The following is an 8,985-nucleotide window of genomic DNA, read 5'->3' as shown; positions in this document are numbered from 1 at the left end:
TCGCTCGTTAGTGAGATTAATGAAAGAAAACAGAAAAGCATCATCCACCGACTTGTCTACGAAATGGACACTGTCAAATGGTCTGAAAACAAGCTCTAGAACTGTGCGAAGGGTCTTCCACAGTTTAAATTATTTATGGCGTGCTGCTGCAAAAAAACCACGCTTAAATAAAAAACAAAAATTTGCCAGGAAAGAGTGGTGCAAACTACATAAAAATTGGTCAACAGATCAGTGGAGCCGTGTGGTCTTAAGGGATGAAATGAACGTTGAGGTAGACAACAAAAAAGGTTGCGTAATGTTGCGTAGACTTCCAAGCGAACGGTTCGATGAATCATGAATTTTGAAACGAACAAAACATGGCAGTGGTTCAATAGGCATTTGGGCCTGCATGAGTGCCTGTGGAGTTGGCGTTTTTCATTTATTCGATGGTAGACTCAACAAAGAAAGGTACATCGAAATTTTGGAGTACTCGATTATTCCTAGCATTGATTTATGGCAGTTGCAAGATGGATTTATTTTCCAGCAAGATAATGCGCCGTATCATAAAGCGCATGTTGTTAGCGATTGGTTCAATTCTAGTAAAATTCAAGTGCTTCCATGGCCTGCCAATAGTCCAGACTTGAATCCAATAGAGAATTTATGGTCGTGGCTTGATCACAAGCTTGGTAAAGAACAAGTTTACAATTTGGAAGATATGAAATCTTCTATCTCTCATCATTTGAAAAATGTGCCTTATAAAGTAATCAAAACTTTAATGAATTCAATGAACGAGTACAAGAGTGCTTGAAAACAAATGGAGGAACAACACGTTTCTAAATTCTTTTTTTATTGCTTTTTGAAATATTTTTGAAACTGGTCTTAAAATTTTGTCCAATTTTTTTTCCCATTTATATTTTTTACTAGTCAGTTTTTTAATTTTTTAACATTACTTTGTAAAAAAATTATAAATTCTTTTATAATAAATATAAAATACAATAAAAACTCTTTCTAAAAATGTTTTTCTTTTTTTGATACCTTTTTCCAAAATAAAATTATACTAAGGTTAAAAATAAATTTTGAAAAATTTATTTTGAAACTGGTCTTTAATTTTTGGCCACCGCTGTATATTTATATATATACATATATATATATATATATATATATATATATATATATATATATATATATATATATATATATATATATATATATATATATATATATACATATATAATTTTGTAAATATATTTTAGACTTGACTTGATAAAATAAAATAAGACTTGGAACTCAACTTCGGCTTTGATATCAATGACTTGTGACTTGACTTGAAGTTCAAATCAAGTCTCAAGTCTCGTATTCAAGCTCTAAAATCATTTAGAAAAAGAAATTTAGTAAACACCTGCCACAATATAAACCTTAGTTTGTTTACATCCTTAGCACGTTATCGTTAACAATGAACAGCAATATAGCCTCTGGCATATAACTGTGTATTGTTAACGATAGCGGAACATTAAAGCAAAAAGACTAAAAGCAAAAAGACTTAAAAGCAAATTTTTTCTAAATTCTTTTTTTTAATAGCGCTGCCTGGTTTTTATCTTTGCTTTTAAACAATTACTCCTTCAAATATAATTGACATTACTGACAGTTAGGAATATGCAAAGCAAAACCAACATGCATCAACTAACTGTTAGGAATAGGCATAGCAAAATGTATTTAATCTAATAGTTATTTTTTATATTAATAAAAATCTATACTTTTTATTACACAATGTAACAGTAATCAATTTAAGTTAACCTTTGTTTTCCCTCCATCTTTCACTTTAACGACACTGAACCAATTTGTGTTGTGTTTAAGTATGATATTATTTTTACTTAAAAATTATTTTAAGTAAAAATAATATCATACTTTAATTATTTATTTTTGAGACTTTAGTAAGATAAAACCAAAAAATAATTATTTTTGGGTACAAAGACTACAGTGTTGTAAGCAAAAAAAGGATTGCAACATGCAAAACATGTGGAATTAAAATTGCAGACTGAGACTCAATGACTTCCAACTTTAATAGAGACTCGAAGCACAAAGAAGAGCAAGTTAACCAGCTATTTAATTTTGGTGAGCACATTTTGACATTTGTTTACTTATTTGCCTACATCTTACAGATATAAACGATACCATGGAAAAAAAAATCCAAAAGGATCCCAACAGCCTGAAATCACATATTTTTTGGAAAACTGTGTTGATCTGTTGGCAACAACTACCCACAGCAGAAAGCTACCACCATTGCAATACTATACAACCTGGTTATCAACTGCTACTTCCCTCTGTCTATTCTGAAAACCTGAATTTTCGTCACTTTCCGAGAATTGTTGATAGTAAGCATAAAAGACCTCACACAGCTGAATGAATATGTAAGCCATATGTGATAAGTTTATCGTTACAAAAAAATTGGATTATATCATTAGCAACAATGCAGCCTTCAAGAGAAAAGAAGATGATGTACACAATCAATGAAAACCTAGATGACACCGAACTCTGGGATGACCTTATACTGAAAGACCACCAAATAAATGGAGCTAGTACAGCAAAAAAAAAACAATGTTTACAATTTTTTGCTCACAGTCTCCAGCTGAATTGACTTAGAGTATATATTAGTTGCTCATATCATAATGAAATAGGGAAAACATGTAAAAGAGCGCTGCTACATCGACTGAGTGTTTGGGTTTGAGCAGGTACTTTCTAGATATAAAGGACTTTGATCACAGCAAAAAAAAATGAAATAAAAAACATTATTCTTCATTTTTTATAAAAAAATAAAAAAACCTTATTCTTCATATATATATATATATATGTATATATATATATATATATATATATATATATATATATATACATATATATATATATATATATATATATATATATATATACATATATATATATATATATATATATATATACATATATATATATATATATATATATATATATATATATATATATATATATATATATATATATATAATAAAGATTGTTAAACTTTTTATATTGATTGTTCATAACGGTTCCTTGCTTCATTTAATCCAAGTCAAATATTTATCTTTTATATTTATTTCATATATTTATCTCATACATCATAATAATTTCTTTAAGAAGTTATTATGATGTATGAGATAAATATAAGACTAAGAAAACATAAGTGAACTCTTAAGTAAAACAGGAACAAAAAATATATTTATACCTTAACACTTTCATTATGACAAGCATTCAGGAACATATATAAAGGTTTCAAATAGGAGGTATTAAAAACTCTATTTTATCACCTACCTCAAAAAAAACAGTGCAAACAAAAGCTTTTGATAAAGAAATTAATGTTAAAGAGTTTGACACAATCATGGAATCAGATCAGGTAATAAAATGTGTAAACTTTGTATGATATAACTGTAAATTATATAGAAATCCAAACATATCTAAAATAAATACTTTTAATGCTCTTAAATTTCCTAATACTTTTAAGTATAATGGTCTAAATGGCAGTTCTTAAATGTTATTGCAATTAAATGCAAAATTTGTATTTTTTACATTGAATTGCATTAACATTTTTGTTACGAGTTTTGTTGATTTTTTTTTTTTTTTGCATTTTGTTGTATTTTGCAGTAACACTTGTTTTTCATCATTAAGTCTATAACACTATAAGTCTATAACTATAACACTACACACTATCACAAGTACTATAACACTACGCACTATCACAAGTACTATAACACTACACACTATCACAAGTACTATAACACTACACACTATCACAAGTACTATAATACTACGCACTATCACAAGTACTATAACACTACACACTATCACAAGTACTATAACACTACGCACTATCACAAGTACTATAATACTACGCACTATCACAAGTACTATAATACTACGCACTATCACAAGTACTATAACACTACACACTATCACAAGTACTATAACACTACGCACTATCACAAGTTTGCTTTAGAGGTAATTAGATACAGAATATCAGATGAAGCTGGGGCTGCTTTAGCTAACGCTCTACTTCAAGATATTGATTTTCTACATTTACATGGTGTTATTGATCCAAGTAAAATGAAGCGAGAGAAAGAACGAGTATGTTTAGAGCTAGTTTTGAACAATCTAACATTTTAAATATAAAGGCAATAGGTTTGAATAGCAAATGTAATAAAAACTCATTGGTTTATGAAGAGAGAGAGATATTGATGGTGAAATAAGACTTTATAAATCTACCAGCACTGTAGATCACTTGACATTCACAATTGTATTAGGTAAAGACGAATTTTATCTCTTTAGCCTTGATTTTTTTTGGGTAATTTTATTTTTCACTAAAAAAATATTCTTATTTTGACCTAGGTGAGCTGCAAGTTCAATACCTAAAGCACATAGATGTACCTAAAGAAAAAAGAAAAGGAAAAGATCTTGCTGAATTTACCTGTAATGTTCTCAAGGAGTTTAAGAGTGATAAAAGTATGAAAGCCATAGTTTTGGACAATACAAATGTTAATACAGGTACACCCCCCAAAAAAAAAAAAAAAAAAAAGATAAGAAAAAAGCACTTGTCTAAAAATTTAAAAAAGGAAATATATAAATCTTCTTTTAAGTTATATATTTGCATATTACTATATTATTTAAAGTAAAGATAATGGTTTAGTAGCTTGTTATGAGAGAATGTTGATAAGAAGAATTTACTTAATTGACTGTCTTCTACATGTTAATGAGTTACCATTGCGTCATTTAATTTCTAAACTTGATGGTTTTTCTAATAACCCAAATAATTATTCAGGTACTCAATTAGAATTTTTTAAATTCATGTTGATGATAATATTAATATTAATAGTAACATTATTATAATTTATAGAAACTTTTTTTTTTTGAGAGTTTTATTGCTGCTTTACTTTATTCTGATGAACAAAATTATAAATCAATTATATTATTATTAATATTCAATAAAATAATATTAATAATATTTTAAAGGACCAGTTGGAAAATCTTTGACAGATCCATTTCATTTAATTTTAACTGTTGACTTCATACAAGTTAAGACAGACATCCTCCATCTATTATTAAAAACCTCTCTACTGACCAGAGAATGCTGTTAGAATGCAGTATTGGAATTTCAAGAGGGTTTCCAGATAAAAAGTATCTGAAAAAAAAAATAGGTGTGTTGTTTTGTAAATCATCTGTTCTTATTATTTGTCCTATTATTTAGTTTGTTTGAAGTTTCTGTAAATATGTATTTATTAAGAAGCCATTATAATTTACTATTTACTTAGAACAAACGATTAGTTTTTATAAATAAGAGATTATAATTATAGGACCTATTTGTCATGCAAGGTGGCTGACAACAGCAGTGCGGATCTTCTCACTATACAAAGAATAATTAATCCCAGTAGAGAGGTAAAAATTTTTGTTGAATATATTCAAAAAGTATATACTCCAATGTGGTTCAATATCAAAGAGTCTAAAAGTTTCACAGAGGGACCTAAACTAATTTTCCAATTTATTCAGCTGATTTCGAGGTTCGATTCTGAAGTTTAAGATATTACGCTGCCCATAATTTATAGAAACTCTTTTTGCCTCCAACCTGAGAATTTTATTGCTGCTCTATTTTATTCTGAAAAACAGGTTTATAGAACAGTTACTGTTATTAAGATTTTAGAGACAAGAAAAACTTCTATCAAGGAACCTAAAAATGGATTAAAAGATGGTATTAGGGTTAACGCCATTCTAGTTATTGATTGCGAATGTAAAAGCTGATCAAAACTAATAAATTTGTATGATGTAGACTGTTTTGAGCTCCCTTGTGTGGAAGATATATCAAATGAAGAGCTTCTGAATATGATTCCGATCGAGGAAAGACTCCAAACTTTCCGTGCCACTCACAAACAGTTGAAAGAGCAGTGAAATTGACTTCAAAATCCATCAATCTCAAGAAAAGAAATGCTCTTATTCTAGCTAAATGCAAAAGTCTAAACAAACGAAAATCTTTTAAAACAAAAAAAGAATATACGTTGTAATTTGTTATCATTTCTTTGAATTAATATATCCGTTTCGATTTGATTCAGTTTAATATATTTAGTAGTAGTTCACTTGCTGAACTCACTAAAATGTGTACTTAATCAAAGGGGCATAAAGATTTAAATATTATACTTAACCCAAGTCTATTCAATCTCACTTCCTAAAAGTGATGGAGCTACGTTGGCTAGTAAATCAGTAATTATAAAAAATGTTTTCTTTTTCTTTTTTTTTTGGGGGGGGGTGGGGGTGGGGGGAAGATTGTAAACACCTGCACCGCCCTTTAGTCGCCATCCCTAATAATAATTTTTTTCTTCTGCTTCCGTAAATTAGAAAAAACCCTGATAAATAGTGCTGTAACAACAGTGTTGTTTTATGTTTAAATGCGTTTTTCAGTTAAAAGCCAACGTTTATTGAAAACCGCTTGTATGAATTGGGAACAATTATGGGAGCAATTGTTTTTAAAACACCCTAAAAACACCTTTAAAAAATTTAGAATATAAGAAATAAAAGTTTTTAATTATAAAGTCGGATAAGAAATAAAAGTTTTTTTTATTTCTTATCCGACTAAGCAATACTTTAACAAAGGTCTTGTGCCCTATATCGTTTCAAATATTTATTGTGTCACCTACTAAAGTTTATACTTTTTAATGATAATATTTGACGAATATAAGTCCAAATAAGATAGAATCAGGAATACCTGAAGCCTTTATATTTTGCACATAATGGTCTAATGAAGGTACTCCAGTTTGGAGTAATTGGTTTTTCAAAAAAAAGTTAAAAATCACTGGTGTTTACTGTTTATTCAAACAAATTTCCAGACTCTTGTCTTCATTGTCTAGACAACTTAGCATGTTGGTTTAGTGAGTGTCATCATGAAGAATGTGGTTTCAAAATAAAGTGTCCATTGCAGTGTTATAGAGAAACCGAGAATATTGTTGATTGGATACAGTGGAAAAAAGATAATGGAAGGGTGAAGCAAATAGTTCAAAGTACCTCAGTGTTGCACTTCTATGATCATCTGTGCTTGATGATGTCTACTTTTTTAACTCATAGCTTTATTGAAAGACAGCAGCACGAAAGTTTATAATCTGACAGGAGTAGCACAAAGGAGATGAATGGAATAGCAGTGATTCAAATGGATTACGCTGAAAATTATAAATGTTTTTCACAAGATGAAGCTCAAAATGCTCACTGGAATCAACAGCAGGTAACTACTTTTACTTCTGTGATATGGTTCCAAAACGTGAAATACTGTCATGTAATTGTTAGTGGTTGTTCTAACTATGAAAAAGAAACATTAGTATCTTTTGATAAATTAATTCAAAGCCTACCAAAGGAAGTTATTGAGTTAAGTGTATGGACAGATGGGCCTGCAAAAACAGACTTATTATTGCAGATGCACAAGTGCTCTATAAAAAGTATGGAATTGCCATCAAATAGAAAAATAACGCAACTAGTCATGGTATAGTCTCTATAGATGGCTTAGGAGCAACTGTTAAAAGAATTGCTTCTAATCCGGCTCTAACCAGAAAAATTGTTATCAACAATGCTGAAGATTTTCTGATAGCAACCCAAATGTTCAAATTTATTATTCATATATTCACCAAAGAAGCGATGAGTTAATTCTACAAGAGACATTTCAGAAATCAAATAAAGTAAAAGGGATATCCACTTTTCATTACTTTGCTTTTATTGATGATTGCATACAAATTAAACGATATTCCTCTGAGTCTGAAACGACAACTCCAAAAATCAAAATAGTAAAAACAAAAAACAAAATTGATACGAATTGAGGTTATTATGCATTTTATGCATAATATATGGTTTTTGAATTTTTTATTGTATAAAATGAATAAAATTATGATTTTATACAAAAATTTTATAATTTAGTAATTTTTTAAAATGCTCCAACTAATCCCGAAATTGGAGTGAAGAATTATAAAGTTATTACATAAATTATTGCCTAAATACATGTTTTCTTCAAGATAAATGTTTAATTATCTGTTTGTTTTGATTGTTAATAAGTTATATCCCGCAAGTAACATTTATTTCTGTCCCGTAAGTAACGACAATTGATTTATATACATGATATATAAATAAATAGCTAAAACAAGATTTTGAATATCTTCATGCTGAATGATAACTACTTGATTTAATTTGAGAAGCTAGTTTATGTAGGTTAAATAATTGAATAGAAATGTTTAAATGAAAACAACAGATTTTAACGCAATGTTTTTTTTGCGTCCCGTAAGTAACAGCGTATAATGAATTATGATTCCTAAACATTTATTAATTATAAGAATTTGCAATATACAGTGGAACAATTAAATGATTTTGAGATGATTCACAAATATAAGAACATTAGGGCATTTTGTACTTTTCAAGGATCATCTTTGTTTTGTATAAACATATGGCCCTTAGTATTATTTTACTTGAGGGTATTTAAATAAAAGATATGTTTAATAAAAAATGATATTAAAAAGTCTTCATTTGCAAAAGTTAATTTATTGCTTATCTAAAAATTAGTTCAATCTTTATCTCTGCTATAACAATAATGGATAGTTGAAGTAAAGGAGATATTCACAAAGAGTAGACTTAAAAACAATAAAAAAGCCAAGCACAGCTGTATATATTACCTATTAAATCTCTGATTTAATATTTTATGTAATATATACAATTTTTGTTAATATAATCTTTTTATTATGAAAAATATTTTAATAATAATGACATGAAAAGAAGACTCGATGCCATCTGAACTGCCAACTTTTGGTGCTTTTATATAATTTTTAAGGAAGAAGTCGTCACTTTTTTAAGATTCACCCTCACCAGTGGCGTAGGAAGGTTTTTTTGACGCTTCAGATAAAACACTTTCAAATATTGTGTGAACTCCAAACTTAAGTATGTTCATGCTTATGTCAAATGATTATATTTTCCAAAAAAATATAA

This window comes from Hydra vulgaris, chromosome 09 (assembly GCF_038396675.1).
Source record: "Hydra vulgaris chromosome 09, alternate assembly HydraT2T_AEP".
NCBI classification, from domain to species: Eukaryota; Metazoa; Cnidaria; class Hydrozoa; order Anthoathecata; family Hydridae; genus Hydra; species Hydra vulgaris.
This window is presented reverse-complemented; position numbering follows the sequence as displayed.